Source organism: Monodelphis domestica, chromosome X (assembly GCF_027887165.1).
Source record: "Monodelphis domestica isolate mMonDom1 chromosome X, mMonDom1.pri, whole genome shotgun sequence".
Taxonomy (NCBI): Eukaryota; Metazoa; Chordata; class Mammalia; order Didelphimorphia; family Didelphidae; genus Monodelphis; species Monodelphis domestica.
In genome coordinates this window covers 29,821,120-29,843,294 of record NC_077235.1, presented here as the reverse complement: position 1 = coordinate 29,843,294, position 22,175 = coordinate 29,821,120, and the positions used below count along the sequence as shown (strand labels likewise).

Genomic DNA, 22,175 nt, shown 5'->3' with positions numbered 1-22,175 from the left:
TCTCTGTCGTGAGTGGGGCTGAAAAAGGCAGGCCAGGGTAGCTTTGCAGGCTCGACTCATACTCATAGATCGTACTACTTGATGGCAACCAAGAGATCATCTCTTTACTAGATTCTAGCAGGACAGATTACAGATGAGGAAGCCCAGCTAGGGGATGTGATTTGACCAATGTGCCATAGCTCTGATGAATAGCAGAATTGGGAGTTCAGAATGTAAGTTTAAAACAAAGGTACTGGATTTGAATCCTCACTCTCTTCTAAACTCTGGGGCCAGAGATATTTCACCTCTTTGGGCCTTGGTGTCTTCCTCGGTAAAATGAGAGTTGGATTAGATGCCATCTAATGTCCCTCTGTGCTCTTGAGACTGCTTCTCAGATCATCTCAGCTAAGGCTGTTGAATAATTCCAATCAGGGGTCAAGTATGAACCTGGCTTAATGTGTGACCCTTTGGGGGTGCCATTTTCCATTTTAGCAGCTGCTGCCAAGACCCCACCTTCCTGGTGTGAGTAATGTGGGAACTCTGAGCCAAGGGAGGACATATTTGGGGGAAGAGTAGCCACAGAGGTGACCCCGGAGCAAGGCTAGTCAAGAGGTGACTGTCTATGTATACAGCAGACACATGCACATTCTTGGTAAAGTGCCTCAAAATAGTTGAGAAAAGAATCTTCATAAATGTACAGCATTCTTTAGCGTGGGCCCTCTTAGGCTTTGATAGCTGTTTATTCATCACTGGGTGAGGGAAATGTTTGAATGTGGAAGGAAACTCCCTCTTTCTGCACACATCGAGTTCAAACAAACACACCTCTCTCTCCCATAATTCCCTTTCACTCTTTCCACGGGACCTGGCTATTTCTAGGACAGCTGAGGTTGGGCCAGGCCCTCCCAGTTCCAAAACCCAAGGAAAGAAGGATGGCCCGTTTGTCTGAAAGAGTCTCTTGCACACGGGGTGGCATGCTCACCTTAACAAATATTGGGCTGGGGGACAGGGAGGGACGGCACACCACTGCCCTCCATTTGGGAAATGTTGCCAACACTGGGGAATGGCTTGGTGGTTTTAACTTGGTTTAATGTCTGTCTCATGGAACTCCTTCTCACGCCATAGTGGGCATTTGTTTAATGCCAGCCTCCAGAATAGGCTGCCCCTAACTCAGTGGTTTTCCAGTTTAACAACCTCTGCCTTCAAAGAGTTTATGTTCTCTTGGAGTATGGCAACATGTATATAAGTAAGTGAATACAGGCTGATTTCAAGAGGGAAAGGGCATTAGTAACTGGGGACCAGGAAAGGCCTCCTGTAGGAGGAGGAACTTGATTGGGGCTTTGAAGGAAGTTAAGAAGTAGAAGTGAAGAGGTTAAACATTTCAGCCATGGAGGACAGCTTGGGTAAAGGCATGGAGGCAGGAGGTGAAATATCTCCTATCAGGACATAATGGAATGTTCCCATTCTAGAGGTAGGAAGGTGGTACAATGGTTAGAGTGCTAGACCTGGCTTCAGGAAGATTTGAATGCAAATCCAGCCTCAGAGACTTACTAACTGTGTGACCCTGAGCAAGTTACTTAAACCTGTTTTCTCATCTGTAAAATGGGAATAATAATAGCACCTTCCTTGTGAGGATCAAATAATATGACAGTGCTGGGCACATGGTAGGTGCATAATAAATGCTTGTTTCCTTCCTTTGGGCAAGAGTTAGTAGACTAGTTGGTCTGGAATGGAGAATATTGTGAAACAAGATTGGAAGGATAGGTAGGAGCCAGAGATTTTCCTGGGGGATACTGATCAAGGTTCAGGGGAGACTAAATAGTAGACTTTGTCTACGGGTCCATCTGATGCCCTTTTGCTACTTCTATTCCTCCTTTATTCCCTCATTCATGAAACATTTTGTAAGAACCTTCTGTGCAGAGAATACTGATGTGAGGTGCTGAGGAGCTGCAAAGCCCAGGTTAGGTGCAGAATTCCTGAATGAATGCAGCTTAAAGTTCCATGGAGTGGGGGGCAGTAAGAGAGAAACATCAAAACAATCGCTGCGTGGAAAAAGCGTTCAATGGCAATGTACAAGTCAAGTGTCATTTGATGGCCAAGCTTCCCTGACACTGAAGGGAGGTGACACTGAAGCTGATCCCTAAAAGGAATTCAACAAGCATGAACGGGGCTGGGCTGGGGAGGGCACCCTAGGCCAAGACTTCTCAACCTTTATGTATGTCCTGAACCCCCTGGGAAGCCATGCTGCCGAAGCCTATGGGCGTCTTTGCAAAGTCATGTTTTTAAATGCAAAAAACTAGATATGTACAATTAAGAAGGAAATCAAAGGCCAGGGAAAATAAAGCTGTACTTTTTCCCCACCCAAGTTCATGGACTGTCTGAAATCTATCCATGGGGCCTCAGGTTAAGAACTCTTACCCTAGGAATTCCCTCCTCCTTTGTGCGCTCTCTCTGTCTCTGTCTCTGTCTCTGTCTCTGTCTCTGTCTCTGTCTCTCTCTGTCTCTGTCTCTGTCTCTGTCTCTGTTTATCTCTCTCTGTGTGTCTCAGGCTCTCTGTGTGTCTCTGTGTCTCTCTCTCTGTGTCTCTCTCTCCCTCTGTCTTTCTTTCGCTTTCCCTCTCCCTCTCCTTCTCCCTCCCCCTCCCCACTGGCTTCCTCTGTATTCCCAGATCCCCACACTAGGCACTCTCAGTGTGTCTGCCTTCCTCCAATTACTGTGCCTTCAGGGCCTACTGAAGTATGGAGGATTGTTTAGAAGCTAATGAATAGTAGCTGATGTTTCACTGGACGGTTTAGCGGAGAGACTCCCCAGCTTGGAGGCCAGACACCTGGACATGGGTTCTGGCTCTCATATTTATTAGCTCTGTAACTTAATAACATTCCTGATACTTCTCAGCAGCTCAAATTGCTCATCAGCAAAATGGGGATAACAGTCCTTGTCCTGCTGCCTATCAAAGAGGGTTGCAATGAAGAAAGTATTTTCCAAGACTTAGAGGAGAATCGTTAGTACTCAACAAGTTCTCCTTTTGATCTTCAGGACAGCTGTGAGGGTAAGTGGTACAGGCATTGTTTTTCCCATTTTACAGAGCAAGAAACTAAGGCCCACAAACTTGTCCCAAGTTGAATGGACGGTCAATAGCAGCAGCGGAGTTCTAAGCCACAGACTCCAAATCAAGGCTCTTTCTTATACTAGGCCTCCTTTCCTCGAAATGGCCAGACTGCTCTACCTTCTTAGTTCTCAAAGTGGATTTTTCTGCTTTTCTGGTTTCTCCCTTGTTCTTCCCACATTCAATACATCTGCTTCTAGCAGCCTCCTTTCTGATTTTCTGTTCAGCTTCATAAACTGGTTCTGAATAAGGGCTTCAGAGACTCTCCATGGGCGACCATGTGTCCGTAGGCTTTGGAGGCCTTCACCTTCCATTTGGAACGGGTAGTTTCAAGCACTGGGGCTTCAACCTTGTAGGTGAACAACACATCACTTCCTCTTAAGTATAAAATGAAGGGGTTACCGTAGAAAATGCCCAAGTTCTCACCCAACTGGAGCACTCTGTATTATTCCGTGGCCCAAGGCCTCTTCCGGTTCTGGGTCTCTGGAATATGTTCCCGTTGTTCAGTTGCTTTCTTTTCTTTTGTTGCTCTGAGCTTCTTGGTCGTGCTCAGGGGGAGTACAGATCACTGAACAAGTGACCTTCAGATAAGTGGGGCACTAAACTGTATTCAGAGCTTGGTTCTCCTGGGCAGGATGATGGGATGTAAGTAGCCAAAACAGACGTGGCACTGGCTCTGTAGCTCACGGAAAGCATTTGGCAAAGAAGGGTTGAAGGACTGAGCCCAAGCACCAAGTTTCATGCATGATTACTCTTCTCTTTCTAGGGAAAAAAATCTCCCAGATATCTTCAACTGTTTTGAAAATGACCAAAGTGGCTTCAATATCTCAAGAGAGTCCTTTCAAAATAAAGAAGTTGGGGACAGCTGGGTGCCTCAGTGGATTGAGAGCCAGGCCTAGAGATGGGAGGTCCTGGGTTCAAATTTGACCTCAGACACTTCCCAGCTGTGTGACCCTGGACAAGTCACTTCACCCCTATTGCCTAGCCCTTACCACTCTTCTGTCTTGGAACCAATGCACAGTATTGATTCTAAAATGGAAGGTGAGGTTTTAAAAAATGTTTTTAGAAATAAAGAACTTGTCACATTCTCCTTTCAAGGAGCTGTGAGTAACCCACGCTAAAAAGGAGTTAGAGGGCTTGGGTTCAAATCCCATTTCTGCTGTCTACCACCTATGCAACCTTGAGGAAGTCACATGACATACCTGGGCCTCAATTTTCTCATGAAAAGTGAGGGGCTTTGGGGTCCTTTCTAGCTCTAGATCCATGATCCCCTGACGTTCCTTGCTAGGCACCCTGTCATCATCTCCCAAGTGGTAAACCTCACAAAGCACATCCCCCAGACAAATATTGTCGCCCTCTCTTCAAGATGAGGACATTGCTCCTCAGCTAAGGGGGAGCAAGTTACCCAGAGTCACCAAGATGGTAGGGAACAATGTCAGGACTTTGAACCCAGGTCTCCCACCTTGAGGAGCACCAGGATGCTAAACAGAGCTCCATGCTGCCTTTTGTCAGGGCTTCATACCAGTTCTGAAAATGATGTAAGCGAATGAGGTTTTGATTAGCCAGGGAAATTAATTTTGTTTAAAAAACAAAAAAGGCAAAATAGATTCATTTAAACACTGAGGGAAAGACTGTCCAAACATGGAGAAATGGTCATGCTCTGTTATGTTAATAACTTACATGTGTTTATTGTTAGCTCAGGGAGAAAGGTTGAATGAGCCGAAATTCCACTTCATGCATTCCAAGACGAAGAAGGGTTTTGTTCTGTCAGCCAATGTATGAAATGAAATATTTGGGTCTCTGTCAGGGTCTTCCTCCCCAAAAGAGCCTTGGCCCATTCTCGCCTTGCTAGGCCACCGGGCAGAAGCTCTGGTAACTGAAGCCACTGTTTCTCCCTCCTCCTGCCCAGGAAAAGTGTCAACAGGGTAGCTTACCCCACAGGCCACTGGCCAAAGGCCCAACTGCCCCTCGGGGTTGTCCCACCCTGTCCTCTGGTTTGTTCAACATGTTATTCCTGGAGTTGTGGTGTCAGATCACACCAGGCTGCCTTTCACTTAACCCTTAACACAACCTGCTGAGATTTGGCCTAGCGTAGGAGCTAAAAGAGGCCTTCAGATCCACACTCTTCCATCTGAGAGGGCCCTTAGAATGGCCAATGGCATATATGTACATGAGGGAACAAACATATATTAAGCGACACCAATAGGGGCACATAGAGAACACATGTCTGACGCTTGCAGATTGCTCTGCTTAATAAACAGACCTTCAGTATTTGCAGAGAGTTTTTATGTTCCCATTTAAGTCTTCTTTCCAACTCGCTTCAGTTCACTGGATGGAGAATTGGCCTCTGAGACCAAAAGTTGCCGGGGGGCATCCCATACTGCTAGTGGAAGTTTGGCCATCTGGGACTTCTTGGGATCAATGAGATCCCAGATGTAGGCCCAAGCCCTCTGCCTGGAAGTTGGTGCAAAGATGAAGGAGCTCCTGAGGTGGCTGGGTTGCAGAGTGCTTAAAGCCTGGATGAGCCAGAGGAATGGCAACAGAGGGGTGCCTCTCTCAGAACTTGGCACTGCCTCCTGAGATCAGAGAGCATGTATGGTACAACTCTCCAGGCCAGCCAGTAACCCAGCAATGCTGGAAGCAGTCAGAGGGTAGGGTCTGGACAGAGCACGGTAACTGGCAGCTAAGTGGTGCAAGGGATAGAGAGAGGGACTTAGGGTTAGCAAGACCCAAGTTTAAATCCTGCCTCAGACACTTACAAACTGTGTGACCCTGAGCAAGTCACTTAACCACTCAGCATCACTTTTCTCATCTGCAAAATAGAGATAATCACAGCACCTGGGACAGCTAGGTGGCACAGTAGATAAGAGTAGTGGCCCAAGTCAAGAGGACTCATCTCCCAGAAAGTTCAGTTCTGGCCTCAGACACTTCCTAGCTGTGTGACCCTAGGCAAGTCATTTAACCCTGTTTGCCCCAGTTTCCTCATCTGTAAAATGAGCTAGAGAGGGAAATGGCAACCCATCTAGGATCTCTGCCAAGAAAACTCCAAATGGGGTCATGAAGAGTCAGACACAACTGAAAAACAACTGAACAACAAAATAGCACCTACCTCCCAGGAGTGGGTGCTATGAGGATCAAATGACATAACAGATGGAAAGGGCTTTGCAAATTTGAAAGCATTCTAGAAATCCTAGCTGTTGTTATCTAGTGAAACATCTTTCCCCTATAGAGGCACATCTAAAAAGTCTGTTCTTTTTTTCTTCTCTCAAAGATGCCGTCCTGTATAAGGCAGGAACTTCATAAACAATCAATCCTGGTGCCGACACTTACTATCTGTGGGACCCTGTGCAAGGCAGAGATGGCTCAAAGGCTTAGTTTACTCATCTGTAAAATGGTCATAAAAGTCTTTGCACTACCATCCCCAGAGAGTTGTTGTGAGGAAAGTATGTGACAAACCTTTACATGTCAGCCAAATGAGAGCGATAATAAAAACGCGAGATTGTTCAAACAGCTTAGGAATTTTCCGGCCTCCTGAAGGGTTCATTACACTCCCCATTCTTAAAATAAACCCAGTTCAAGGCAGCAGGTAGAAGGGAAACCCTGTCCTTAGGTGGGAACTGAAAGAAACAGAGAGGTCCCCAAGTCCCAAGTGAGTGTTTCCTTCGGAGCCCCCAAATCTCTTGGTTTGACTGATACCCTCCATGGCTAGCATCTCTAGGCCCATTCCTTGGCTTGCTCTTTCTGAGCTCTGGATGGTTTGGAATGGCTTAGTTATTGGACTCTGCTAAGCCAGTTAGCTCAGCTTCTTGAAACAAGGGCTAGTGGGGCCAAGGTCACGAGTTCAATCCCCACCTTGGTCAGATGACCCTATTCGACTCTAGCAGGAGAGCCCCAAAATGTGTGTGCTCTTAGTCACAGCAGGGACTGGGTGAGAGAATGGTGGCTTCATCTGTATTCCTGGAAATACAATTTCAAGTGCTGGGCCAGAAGCCTCATCTTGGTATAGGAAAAGACACTCTGGGAGGCTTGGAGGAGGAAGGGTTGATCTGGGCTGCCCCCTAGTGGCAATGGAAAGCTTTTGTTTTGTGATAGACTTCCTTTGCGAAAAGTGGGCCAGGTTAAGGAAACTCATTTTGCCATAGAGTGTTCCTAGGATGCTGGGGAAGGGACCGGAGAACAGTTGGGAGGGACCCTAGAACATAAGCTGCTCAAGCTAAAAGGCACTTTGAAAAATAATGCCAGCGAGAAGTGACGTCTTAAAACCATAGAACCTAGGCTATTAGGGCCGGGAAACATCTTAGAACCCAAATGTTAGCACTAGAAGGGATCCTAGAAAACGGAATGCCAGTGCAGAAAGGGACCTTTGAACCTAAACCATTAGGCCTGGAAGAGGACTTAGAATAGAAAATGTCAGGGGGAGGTGTCCCAGGGGGGATACACTGCTAAATGTTTAACAACCGGATCTCAGAAGAAAATAAAATCTGCATCTGAGACAGACTTGGAAACTTACGCACATTTTCTCCGTTACTTTAAAACTAGAATGAACATCAAGACCCCATTGGTAGTATTTGCCAATTTCCGACATAGAAATGCTCACTCTGAAAATTTAACAATTGGCTCTGTCTGAGCTGGCTCCGCTCCACCCCTGGAGGGAATGTCAGAGCTGAGAGAGACCTTGGAATACATTACCATAGGGAGAGGAACCTTAGAACACACCATGTCAGAGCTGGAAGAGATCTTGAAAGTGCGTGTTGAAACTGGGAGAAAGCTTAGAACAAGCAATGATAGAGCCTTAAAACAGGGAAAATTAGGGCTGGAAGGGTCTTTTGGACATACAATGGCGAGCTGAAAGGGCCTTAGAACCCAGACTATCAGAGCTGAAGAAGCCTTTTGAGATCAAGCTTGTAAAAAAAGAAAGCTGAGAGGCTGAGATTTGTGAAAGCCAGTGGTAGTTGGGACCAGAAGCCTGGTCTCTGGCTGCTCTGTCCAGGGCTCCTTCCCCTGCCATTTTGCCTCCCCTCTCCTGTCTTTCACTACAGCTGTATTATCTAATGCCGAGTTCTCGGTGCATCCCCCTGACAGAAACATCTGGCTGCTTCTTGCTCTCTGATTAATTCTTGGCGGAGTGATGGAGGCAGGAAATATCATTAGCTGGATTCTTATCCTTGGAGGTTTTCTCTTTCTCCCCGAATGCCAACAGAGCAGATTCTACCAGTGCACACACAAGTGCAGAATTCCAAAAAGAAGGAGCCTGTAATCGATTACATGGAATTCCAGTTGTCTTTATTTACAAGATCTAGAAGGGACTCAAGAGTCTGTTTGATCCAACTCCTTCATTTTATAGTGGAGGAAACTGAGGCTGAGAGGGATTGAAAGACTCGTTCAATGTCTCAGAAGTGAGAGATCTGGGATTTGAACCCAGGACCCCTAACTCCAAATCCACTTGACACTGAATCATGCCATTTCATTTCACCATTAGGTTCCCTTTAAGTGGTTCAATATATCCCATTATAGGATGGGTTTCTTTCAGGCACTTATGACCTGTTTCGCTCTCCATGGCCCAAAGATCTAGTCCATTTTGGAAAATGCGGGTTATCCTTATTTTTTAAAAAGTGTTCATTTTCAACTAATGAGCATTTATTTTCTCTCCCTTCCAAAGGAAAACAGAAAACTATTTTAATTAACAAATGTAGCCAAGCGAAAAAAAATTCCTACATTAGTCATGCCAAAATGGTATGTCTCATTCTGATAGGTGGTGGGTATTATATTCGTCTTTAGTCCTTTGGAAGTGGTAGTTGGTCTTGCTGTGTACAAAATTCTCTCAGACATGTTGGTCCCTCCAGTGTTGTTGTCATTGTATGGATTCTGGGTTTTCCCCCACTTCACTCTGCATAGGTTCATCCAAGTGTTCTCAGGTTTCTTTGAAGCCATCTCTTTTGTAATTTCTTGTGGTGTAATAATATTCCATTTCATTCAGGCACCATCATTTGTTCAGCCATTCCCTAATTGAGGAGGTTCCCAGGTCTTTGCCCTTACAAAAAGTGTCAGCACACACATTCAGGTATATATGGGTCCTCTTCCTTTTTCTTCGAGGGACCTACTGTGAGGATTGCTGAGTCAATGGGTATGAGATGGGGGATAGTACCGAATGGCTGGATCAATTCACAGGTACACCAATAAGGAATCCATGTTCTTGTTTTCTAGCAGCCCCTTCTTATTTTCTCTTCTCTCTGCTGGTCTGATGGGCCTCAGTTGGCTCCTCAGAGTTGTTTTAGCTTCCATTTCTCTAATTATTGGGGATTTGGAGCATTTTTTCATATGGCTTTCAATAGCCTGTCTTTTACCTCCCTTTTTATTCCTAGTACTTAGCACTGTGCAGGTAGATGCTTACTAAATGTCTCCTGCCCGACCAATAGACTACTTTCTTCCTCTGAAGACTGCTGTGACCACTTAGTAGCTAAAGAATTGCTTTTATTCTCATAAACTTGAATTAGTTCTTCATATATTCTGGAAATGAGAACTTTATCAAAGCAACTTGCTGCAAAGATTTTTTTTCCCAATTAATTCTTTCTCTTCGAATTTGAACTACATCAGTTTTGTTTGTGCAAAAACTTAGTAATTTGATGTGATCAAAATTTTTATGTGATCCTCTATTCCTTGTTTGGTCACAAACTCTTCCCCAATCTATACATTCAAATGATAATTTCCTCCTCCTCTAATTGCTGATGATGTGACCTTTTGTACCCAATTTGTTCCATCTCCATTTCCAGTTTATGATGGTATTTGGTGAGAAGTGCTGGTCTAAAACAAATTTCTGCCAGACTGCTTTCAAGTTTTCCCAACAGCTTCTGCTGAAGAATGAGTCCCTGCTCCAGAATGGGGGATATGGAGGATATCACTGCGAAGTGATTTTCCTTCTCTGTGTTAGATAGCAAATCTTAATTATTTAGCCAGTACCACATTGTTCTAATAATTATGGTTTTATATTACAGTCTGAGATCTGGAACTGCTAGGCCCCTTCCTTCCTTCTTACTTTTTTTCATCATTTCCTTTGAGATTTGGGGCTTTTTAATTGGCTAAATGAATCTTTTTATTTTTCCCTAGTTCTATAAAATAATTCTTTGGTAGTTCGATTTATATGGTACTGAGTGAGTAAATTAATTAAAGGTAGTACTGTCAGAAAATGAAGGTTATTTTTCAAAATACACCCTTCCATATCCAACATTTCTCAAAAATATCCTCTTCTTTCCTCTTACGCTGAAGATACCCAGGAATATGAAGTGGTGGAGCTTGAATCAGAACCCGGGTCTTATGATTTGAAATTCCCTGCTCTATTCTATCACAGAGTCAAATCTGTTTTGCTATTCTCAAAGGCCCTGTTATATATACACAACCCCTGAGCTACTCCTTCACCCGATCTAAGCCACATGCAAAGGTGGTCATGCCTTCGATTATGCCACCACCCATAAATGTACCACCTCTAGGTTCAAGAATTCTGAAATCATCTTATCTGACCATAATCTATTGGCTTTATGTCTCTCCTCCTACCCCCAAGAGTGGTGCAGTGGGAAGAATGGATTTAGAGTCAGTTCAAGTCCTAGTTTAGCCACTTACATACAACCTACCTATATAACCTTGGACAAGTCACTTCCCCCCTCTGGGTCTCAGTTTAGCTCTTTGTAAAATAAGAGAATTGGATTAGATGATCTTTCAGCTCTTGAACTGTGATCCTGAGCTCTTAGAACAGAGCCAGGCACACACCAAGCCATAGAATAGGTACTCGTTGATGGATGACAGACAGTACCAGGGAGAAATCTCCCTTTCCTGGCAGCTGCTTATGAAGACTTTCTTCGAGCCTAATCAAAACCCCATTCCTTTGGGGAGCTGGAGGATCAGCGTGAGGGGCCAGACATTTCCCAAGAGTTAACAAAGCTGTTTTCCAAAGCCCCATATGTTAGGGATCTACATGCAGACTGCTTCCTTATGGCCACAGCTGGGCCTTTGATTTCCCTGTTAAAACCTCCTTTCCAGTTTTTTGCTTAAACTTGAACTAGTAGATAAGGATAGTTCCCATTCCTTGAGGGCCTTAAGGTTTGCAAAGCACTTTCTCTGCAATGATCCAGGGAGATGGGAAGCATAGGGAATAATTTTGCTCCCTTTTACAAAAGAGAGGACTGGGGTTCTGAGAAATAACACAGCTAGCCAGTACTGGAGCTGGGATTCCAATCCGTGTCCCTCCTACCCCCAATCTGCTACTTCAATATTTGTAGGACATAGATAGAGATGTTCAATGACATTCCCTAAAAAAAGTCTGAACAACCTTATGTACCAATACTGCTTTGTCCAGTAAACAAATTGCTTCAAAACCTTGATCTTCTGCCCCAAAGAAAGTAACTGTCCCCTTCCTGGGTGCCAGGCACTGTGCCAAGCAATTTTTACAAATATTATCTCATTCAATTCTCACAAGAATCCTGCAAGGAGGTAAGATAGATAACTAATGCCATTAGACTCATTTTACAGATCAGGCCACAGGTGGACAGCAGCAGGGTATGGCGGGAAATGCAAGTGGCTCAGGGGATTGAGAGCCAGGTCCGGAGATGGGAGGTCCTGAGTTCCAATCTTGCCTCTGATCCTTCCTAGCTGTGTGACTCTGGGTAAGTCACTTAATCCTATGACTTAATGCCTCAGTTTCCTCATCTTTAAAATGAAGTGGAGGAGATGGCAATCCACTCCAGTATCTTGGCCAAGAAAACCCCAAATGGGGTCATGACGAGCAAAGCACATCTGACCAATAAAACGGCATGTAATAATACATAAACTCTACATGCCTCGTCAGAAATACTGGGAGGAAAGCAGGTGGTAAGCCCTAGTCTTTTACCGCTGATGAGCTGAGTGGCCTCAAGGAAGTCACTTACCTTCACCTGGCCTCAGTTTCCTTCTCTGTAAAATGAGAAATTATAGGAATTGATTTAGCACTATAAAAGACCATAGGGAAGCTGCCAGGGAATATTCTTTCCTTCAAGAAAGAATGCCAGCTCCTAGGCAATGACTTCCACAAAATTCTCCCTCGCCCTCAAGTCAGATGAAAGTGATCTCTCCCTCTTTGGATGCCTTCCTGCATTTTCCCTGAATCTTCACGCTTAGCCCTTGGACCACAGGTTTTATGTATACTTGGTCTTTTCTCTACTAGACTATAAGCTTCCTGAGAGCAGGGCCCATAGCCCATCCTGTTTATCTTTATCTCAGTCTGGCACGTAGTAAGTCTTTAATAAATGCATGTTAGATTCAAGGGTGTGCTGGTAAATGTTTAACAACCGGCTCTCTGAAAAAGCATGATACCGTTTTAAGGTTGGTCTGCATTATTTTAACATTTTCTCCATCATTTGGAAAAATTCACATAATTAAAAAAACAATTTAAGCCCTGATTTGTACTGTTTGCTAATTTCTGAAGTGTACGTGGTCACACTGAAAATTTAATAATCAACTCTCTAACCAGTAGAGCTGGCTCCTGATATCACACCTTAATCACTGATTCTAGGGCTGCCCCTTTATTTTATTTTATTTTGGGGGGGGATTTTCTTTGTTTTTAATTTAGAGCAGAAAGAATATAAAGCATTCAGAAAACATTTTCCATATTTTAAGGGCAATTCAGAACATTTTTCATGGTTCCAGAAGCTGAGTTCTTCAACAGATCCACTGATTCAGTGATGCTTTATATGCACAATTCCAAAAACAAAACTTACAAAAAGGAGACGTCTAGACTAGTTTTACATGCAAGTCTTAGGGACCCCCTGTTGGGTGCCAACTACTGTGTGGAACTGCCATAAGTGACTGTGCTGCCCCTTTATTTTACAGGAAAGGGAAGTGGTTAGAATAGGCAGTCTCTGAGGCCTACTCCAAAGTATGACACTATGTGTATAGAGAGTAAGATCTTCAGAACTGAATAGCAAACATTATCTCTGTTATTGTAATGTAGTACAGTGGAGCTAGTGCAAACTGAGTCAGGAGTCATGGGTTCAAAACCTGGCTCTGATGCTTCCTCCTTGGGTCTCTTACTCTCAGTTTTCCTCATCTGTGAAATAGGGCTAACTATTCTTGTTTTTCTTTCTTCAAAGGGCTTCTGTGAAGAAAATGCTTTACAAAGCCTTAAGGACTGTCATTCTTTAGTCTCTGCCTTGCAGTTCTGAATGTAAGTGTGAAATGGGATCATTTGGGAAGTAGAAATGCACTCAACAAACAAAACAAGTTTTGGCCCGCGTGCGCCCCAGACTGAAGGGCTCATATTAGGAGGTGGGGAAGGACACAGAGGGCCTGGTTGAAAGACAAACTAGTTCAAAAGGTTTTCTGAAGAAGCTCCCATAGCTTCTTAGGTGTTCTTGGGTTAGAGAAAGATGAGGAAGAACAGCAGGAAGTGAACACATGGGCAAAATCCTTCCCAGTTGGGAAAACTATGTGGTAGCTGGAGCCCTCAGCCAAACTAGGAAATGTTCACAGCTCCCTACACCCCTTTTCCCAGCCCTGGTTTGCCTGCTGCCCCAATGGACTCCTAAGCTGCCAGGAGGGCATGGAGCGGAGGAGCTCCTTTACATTAAGGGGTTAGGGGCCCCTTGGGGAGATCTGCCCACCCTGGAGACTTGAGCTGGCTGGCTTTGGGGGAAGATGGGCCCATTCTCCTCCTGGTGGTGGTTAGATCTTTGCTAATCCCACAACTAATGAATGGCCTGCAAAGCACTGCTCTGGAAAACTGGAGATAGGGACTGGAGGGCCCTCGCTTTGGGACATGGAAAAGGATAGGGAATTGGGTTATTTATAATTACTCTGAGAAGTAGGGGCATAGTAGAGATGGCCTTCAAACCCCAAAGTCCCAGGTTCAAGTCCCACCTGACACATAGTGGCTGTCACACTTCAATTCTCCACCCTGCAGGCAGCCCTCATACTGGCAGTTACAGAGCACAGGTCCATGAGGAAGTCCTACCCTTATCCAAAGAAGTCTCTAAGCCAATGAAATCACAGATTCAGTCACTGTTGTTATAACCAATGATTGTTATAAACAATCATGGTTAATATAATATGATATCATATCATATAAAACAATATAACATGTGAGGAATAGTGGTAAGTATGGTAGCTCTGGGTTCAGATTCGAATGTCAGAACGGACAAGAATGAGCTCTAACTGGCCCTAGAGAGGTGATTGTTAAATTTGTGATGTGAACATTTACATCTAGGAAAATTATGGTCTAGGCTTAAGAAAGTGAAATAGAAAATGTTAGTATTTCAGACTAAACTTAAAAACGTGTCATACATACTCCAGAGAGCCAGCTATTAAACATTTGTCAGCACAGCCCTGCTTTTAGAGGACTTATTTACAACAATTCTTTTGGATGAGGAAACTGAGGTTGTGAAAGTTAAATGACCTGTCCTCAAGTACAAAGCTAATTAATATCTATGGTGGGATTTGAACACAGGGCTCCCTGACTCTTACTCCAGCACAAAACTCAGTCTCCTCGTCTGTTGCTTCATGTGAGCTATGTGGCTTTGGACAGATCACTTCTCAGATCTGAGCCTCAGAGGTTCTTCTTCTGAGTAAAACGAGGAAGCTGAACTAGATAATCTGTAAGGGCCCTCTAAGCTCTGGATGCTGTGATCCCGCTCACCCCCAATCTTTCCCCTAAACTGCTGAGACACCATTATGGCTAAGTGAGAGCCAAGAGAAGAGGGTACAAGGGTAATTTGCAGAGGCCCTGGCCAAATTTGTTAACAGGGAAGGTTGCATTGGCTTTGATGGTCATGTAGGGAAGGAGATGATCCTTAGGGTCTGCAACTAGAGGACTCTGATGCTAGGAAAGCTAATCAACTTTACCTTATTTTTCTAGGTAAGTTATTTTAAAGACACTGTTTCAGGTTAGCTCAGGAGAAGAAAAGCGAATGTCCAGGGGTATTCTGGTAAATGTTTGACAACTGGCTTCCCTCCACCTCCATCCCACAGAGTATGCAGGACACATTTTTATGTTTAATCTGCATTATGAACTTTGTCTCTATCACCTGTTAAAGTTTAGAAATCAACAAAACAATGCCATCCATTGAATGCTTTTAAAGCTCCTATCATGTCTCTGCTGGGCATAGCTGTGATTTGAAGCTTAGATAAGATGCTGTCCCTGTGATGAAGAGATGCAAAGAACAATGCTGTGGGAGGTCCAAGAGAAAGACCATTTCCCCCCATCATAAGGAGGCTGGTTAAAGAACTCACTTTTTTTTCAATTTAATTTTCTTTTCAGTTCCTGATTCTCTCTCATCCCTTTCACCCTTCCCCCATCCATTGAGAAGGCAAGAAATCCAAAACTCATTACAAATATGAAGTCATGCGAAGCACATTTCCACATTAACTATGTTCTGGAGAGAAAATGAGAATAAGAAAGAGAGAGAAAAAAGATCTGCTTCAGTCTGTACTACCGAGTCCCTCAGTTTGCTCTCTGGAGTTGGAGAGCCCTTTTCACTGAGTCCCCTGGGACTGGCTTGGATGACTTTGTTGTTCTGTATTCCTAAGTCTTTCACAGTTGATCGTGCTTCTGATATTGCTGTTACTGTGCGTGCGTGCGTGTGTGTATGTGTGTGCACGTGTGTGTGTATGTGTGTGTGCGTGTGTGTGTGTGTGTGTGTGTTTGTGTGTATCATCTCTTGGGTCTTCTCGCTTCCTTTTGCATCAGCTCATTTAAGTTTTCTCAGGTCTTTCTGAAACCATCTTGGGAAGGTTACTATTGACCCAGGAGATTGGACAAGAGTTGGCATTTGAATGGCCTTTTAAGGGATGGGAAGGAAGGACATTTCCCTCATAGAAAACAGTGTAAAGGGGCAGTTGGGTGTCTCAGTGGATTGAGAGTCAGACCTTGAGATAGGAAGTTCTAGGTTCAAATCTGGCCTCAGACACTTCCCAGCTGTGTGACCTTGGGCAAGTCACTTAATCCCTATTTCCTAACCCTTGCCTCTTCTACTTGGGACCAATACACTGTATTAATTCTAAGGTAAAGGTTTAATTAAAGAGAGAGAGAAGTGGCAGCTTAGTGCCTCCGTGGATTGAGAGTCAGGCCTAGAGACGGGAGGTCATAGGTTCAAATCTGCCCTCAGACACTTTCTAGCTGTGTGACCCTGGGCAAGTCTCTTAACCCCCATGGCCTAGCCCTTACCACTCTTCTGCCTTGGAACCAATATACAATATTGATTCCAAGATGGAAAGTAAGAGCTTAAAAAGTATAAGCCATGGGGGAGGAGGAAGGGAATATTAATTTCATAACTATTACTGTGTTCCAGGCACTATGCCAAGTACTTTACAAAGCATATCTCATTTGATGGCACAATGGTGAGAGGGACGAGGGTATGCTCAGGGAGCCGAATGAATTCCAAGTTAGGGGGAGAAGAGAGTAATAGAAATACATTTTTTAAAAGACTGGAAAGGAAGGCTGGTGCTGGATTGTGGAGAGCATCAAATGCCAAGGCAGACAAGATTGGACTCTATTTGGGAGGGCTACAGAAGGCCACTTAAGATTTTCTGAGCAGAGGAGTCCATATCTCTTTCTAAGGAAGATTCATCAGAAGGAGCATGGAAAGGTTAGATTGGAGAAGAGGAGAGAGTAGTGACATGGGAGCCTCTTAGGAGTTCATTCCACTAATCCAGGCTGGTTGGCAATGAAGGCCTGGGTGGTAGAAGTGGGAATAGAGGGGAAGGGCAGGCTCATTAATGATTATGGGCACAGAATCAATAGGACCTGATCATTGATTGGTTGCAAGAGGTGGGAGAGAGAAAAGAACCAAAGATGGTACGAAGGTTGTCAACGTGAGAGACAGGGCAAATGGACAGCAGAATGTGAAGATCAAGCCCTTAAAAGCACACGTAAATGTCAGCTGTCATCATTATAATATGGGAGAAGTGGATCACACTATGGAACCTAGGAAAGGATTAGTGGCATCAGATAATAGTCTGGAAGAACAATTGGCACAAAAGATATTTAGAAACCCTTGGTAGGCATTTCATTAGACTTAAACAGTAGAAACAAGAAGATTCTGCTCTCCTCCTTTACTTAGTGTTCCCCAGAGGCAGGTCATCAAATGGGAAGCTATTGGATCAGCATCCGGGAAGCTGGGGTTGTTATTGGCGAAGGTTCTAGGACTATTAAGCCATTCCTTAGCTGGGACTCTTGGGACCTATTGGGCTTTCTGTAAGAGAACTGAAGTTGACTTCTCTCTTCCCCATCTGGTCTGAGAAAGGCCTGGAAGCCTTCTGAGGAATCTGACCTGACTCCAATTGGACTACTCTCTACCCCTGAACACGCCCTGCACTCTTACCCTGGTGAACCAAGCAACAGTCCAGCCACACTGTTAACTCCAGCTGGGAGGCCATGTCCCATGATTCTGGGCCAACTGACATTCCCTAGGTCAAAAAACAAAAACAAAACAACACCAACCCCCCCCCCACCCCCAGTAACATTAGTAGGCTGACAGCAGCTGGAACAGTTTGGAAACCCAAAGCAGGGAGATTCCTCAATTGGATTTTAATACTATTGGGAGCTCAGGAGAGTAGAAGCATCCCTGCACCAGGCAAATCAGATCATGGCTCATGGCTGTAAGACCACAGGCATCATACAAAGAATCATAATAGTAACTCTCATTTTTCTAGTGCAAGTATTGTTTTCCTTATGTTTGCAGATGAGGGAATCAAGGCCCAGAGAGGCTCAGAAACTTGCCCACAGTTACATGGGTAGTGATGGTAAGAGTTCACTTTTGAATCTGGGCCTTTGGGTTCCATATGTGTTTTTATTATTGCCAGACGATCCACAGACCCCCAGAGGCACAGTTATGCTTTAGTAATTTCTCACATAAGAAAAAAAAAAGAGGCAGCCTTGACAAAATGCAGTTAGGTGTAGTGAAAAGCATGTACTGAACTACAATCATGAGGACCTGAATTCAGATTCTGACTGCACAATCATGGAAAATCACTTTATCTCTCTGAGCCTTCATTTTCTCAGCAGTAAAAGAGGGCAATAATATTTGTTCCACTTACCTAACATTTAGCCTTATCGCTCATTTGTAAAAAGAGTAGGTTGTTCCAGATTTTTATTTTTAGCTTCCATGTCACACTGTTACCATATATAGAGTTTGTAGTCCACTGGAACTCCCAGATCTTTTTCATAGAAACTGCTTCCTGGCTACTACTCCCCCATCTTGCACTTGTGAAATTGATTTTTTGACCCTATAGCTAGATCTTTAGATTTATCTCTATTAAAAATCATCTCAGAATAGGCACATTGTTCAGACATGTTGAAATCTTTTTGGATCCTGACTCTGTCATCTGACATGTTAGCTATTCCTCTAGGATGACAACTAAAAATCAATGTTCTGTTTAACTAATGTATCAATAAAAGTTGTATCAATTCAAATCAAAATGTATCAATAAAAATAATGTATCAATTAAATAGTACAAGGCCAAAGAAAAGTCCCTGAGAAACTCTTCTATAGATTTCCCTCTCGGTTGACACCAGCCCATTAATTAAAGAGATTAATTACTCTCTTTGGGTTTTGTACATAAGGAGAGATTAAGAGACTACTGAAATCGTGGTATAACATGTCTGGGAAATTACCCTGATCAATCTGTCAGGTAACCACATCACGTGACCTGGAAAGTCCTATCTGAAATTCTTTGAGCTTATCCATGCATTCTTTAGTGGAGTATGCTGTGGACTAAGAGTGAGAAGACTTGAATTCCAGTTCCTGGGCTTCCACTAATTTTCTGTGTGACCAAAGGAAAATTACTTCCCCTCTTCACATTGGTTTGTTTATCTATAAAATGAGGATAATGATATTCAACCCTCTTAACTCAGAGGCTTATTGTGAGGAAAGCTCTCTAGAAACTTTAAAGAACTTTAGAAATTATGGCTATTGCTATCATATATTTGGGAAAAGCCCTTGTACTGGCTCAGATTTAAGTTCTGGTCTTGGAACTGCCTTAAGCAAGTCATTGACAAATTGGGTCTCATTTTCCTTATCTATTAAAAAAAGGATAATTAACCTAATCTTACCATAGGATTGTTGGATAGTTAAGATGAGATAGTTGGACATGTCAGTGATATTATCAGTCTCCAGCAGCGCAGATTCCAACCCATCTACACCTCTTTGCTTTGTGTGATCTTATTCCACAATGAACAAGACTCCACCATAAAGGAACTAGCAGATACTTATGGCTGCCACTATTTAGGTCTTTTAACGTTTGGTGGGTATCAATGCAGTGGTGAAGTTGTCCATTTATTCTTTACTCCTGTGCAGCATGAGTGACTCACTATGTATTGGGGTCATCTATTTCCTAGGTGATATTCCTTATACCACTTCTTGTACTCAAGCCATATTTGGTAATATACCAAAGGGGATTTATGCCCACCATGCATCTCTTCTCTGGCCTTTGAGTTACCTATAATTTTGTTTCTTCAGAGACTGTGGTAGTCCATGACTCACAGCATCACAAGGAAAATAATGATATATATATATATTTTAACATTTTTATTTTTAAATATTTTTCCATTATGTGATTAATTTTCTTTCCCTCCCCTCTTCCTCCCCCTTCCCAGAGCTGACAAGCAATTCTACTGGGTTGTACAAATGTTGTCACTTGATACCTATTTCCATATTATTCCTTTCTTGGTATAGAGCGATCTTTTAAAGCCTAAACCCCAAATCACATCCCCATATTTTGCTTTTGCAGGAAAATAATGATATAAAAAGATACTGTAGATAAATTTTTTGGGTCTCAGAACAACTTGGAACTGTTGTAAGTACTGGCCAGCTGCAATCCAGTCCACTATCTTCTTCCTTTTCAATTCTGGGCCTACCTCATTTTCCATCTAGAAATCCTGCCCAAGCTATATGCACTGAGGTGCTAACTCAAGAGATTACACATCTAAGTCATTGTCATGGAAACGTTAAAAATTATTTTGTTTCTGGTGTGCGTTATTCAGGCTGATGTCTTTTGAGATCCTGTTGAACAGATCTTGGAGTTTTGTGGGGCTTGATGCAGTTTGCACAATGTACTCTGCAAAGAGGAGCACATGGAGAACAGTACCTTCTCTTAGGGAATCCCTCTTCCAGTTAGACTTTGTACAGGGAATCGCAGTGAAAGTGGTGAGTCTTCCTGCTAATCATCAAAGGCTCATCGAATAACCATATATATGCTTGCGTTTGTCTTCATCCTCTCATATTTCAGAGTTTGTGATGAGTGGTAAAATAGATGCAGATAGATAACTGCTGCCTTAAATGCCCATATTTGTTGCAAAGGCTGAAGAAGAAGAGAAATTTTATGAAGAAGTATACCAAACCAAGGTATACCTTAATGCTAAGAGACTTTAATGGCACAAGGGAGATGATCTATCATGAAGACTTTCTTCTACAATAGGCATGGTGATGCCTTGAGACAGTGAGGACCAAAAAAGAAAAATTACACAAAAAGTCCAAAACAAAACAGGAAATAGCTAAACAGACAGGAAGTATGTGGTTCCCAATGTAAGATTCATTTCATTTCCGAATCAATTGTCTTTGTACAATTAGACCATTGACTAGTTAGAACAAAGGTCAACATCAACAACGAAGTTGAAGAAAAGATAAAGACCAGAAGATATCAGACATAACTGGATTACATGTTTAAAAAGAACTGTTTAAATAAGCTGTTGATGTCAAAAATGCGAAATGGATAAAGACACTGACTTTGTGTTACTAAGAGAAATTTAACTTATTGTAAGTTAATCTCTTAAAAAGGATACCCAAAGCAGATACTTTACACATATTATCTCATTTGATCCTCATGACAACCCTAATAGATTATTAGTATATCCATTTTATAGTAGAGGAAATGGAGTCATACAGAAGTTAAGCGATTTACCTAGTGCCATACATCTAGGAAATATCTGAGGCCCGATTTGAGCTAAGTTCTTCCTGACTCTAAGACCTTTCCTCCTAGCAGAAGCTAGAACTCGAAATCTTGTACTTCTTGACTCCACTGCTCTGTCCTGGGAAGGGAATGGGGTAAGGGGAGATAGTGACAGTGATATTAAAAAAGGAAAAAAAAAGCAGCATCATAACTACAAATAACATCAAAATAAAAAGAAAGCGGAAGAGAATTTTAGAGGGAACACACAAACAACCAGGATAGTGGTAGAACTTCAATGTTAAGCAACATATATATTTTTTATTTCTGTTTATTTATCTTTTTAAAAGTATTTTTCCATGGTTACATGATTCATGTTCTACCCTTTCCTTCTTCCCTCTCCACTCCCAGAACCGACAAGCAATTCTACTGGGTTATACATGTATTATCACTTGATATCTATTTCCATATTATTCACTTTTGTGATAGAGAAATCTTTTAAAACCAAAACCCCCAATCTTATCCCCATATAAATGTCATAAATCAAATGTTTTCTTCTGCATTTCTACTCCCACAGTTCTTTCCCATAAGGCTCGCAGAATTGTCCTGGATCATTGCATAAATAACATATATTTTAAAAAATTTTACATAACAGAAATTCAGTTTCTTATACACTCCTCTTGTCTTTTTTATATTTTGAAACGCACATGTTTGAAATGCATTGCCAAACTCACAATAAACAAAAAAATCCTAAACACAAAATAGTGACAAGCACTAGAAAGATCAGAGATTTGGTAATGACAGAGACCTTAGAAGAAGGAACTGAGGCCATGAAAGTTAAGGTCACACGTGTGCGACCTAGAAGAGCCAGGTTTTATGACTTTAAGTCTAGGATGTTTTCCAGTACATCACACTACAGAGAGCTCGGCAAACGATCTCACTAAGTCATAGCGCCCCAAGCACATTTCTATGGGAAATTCTAAGGAGGACAAATAGAGACAAAATGGTACAGATTTGTCAACATTTCTACAGCAATATATTCTCATCATCAGTGACAATAGAACTACCACATTTGGACTCTGACACCTCAGTTCTCTATCTGCTAATTGAGGACATGGAAATGGTACTTAAGAAGATGAAGTTGGGAAAAGATTTGAACATTTTGGAAGAACTATAGAAATACAAGGAGCCA

The 22,175-nt window shown here is 42.8% G+C and overlaps 1 protein-coding gene across 1 annotated transcript in view; it reads left to right on the top strand.

Annotated features, from left to right (window-relative positions):
- Window positions 1-22,175, top strand: part of LPAR4 (lysophosphatidic acid receptor 4) — a 167,142-nt gene that overhangs the window by 55,434 nt on the left and 89,533 nt on the right. The window lies entirely within an intron of this gene.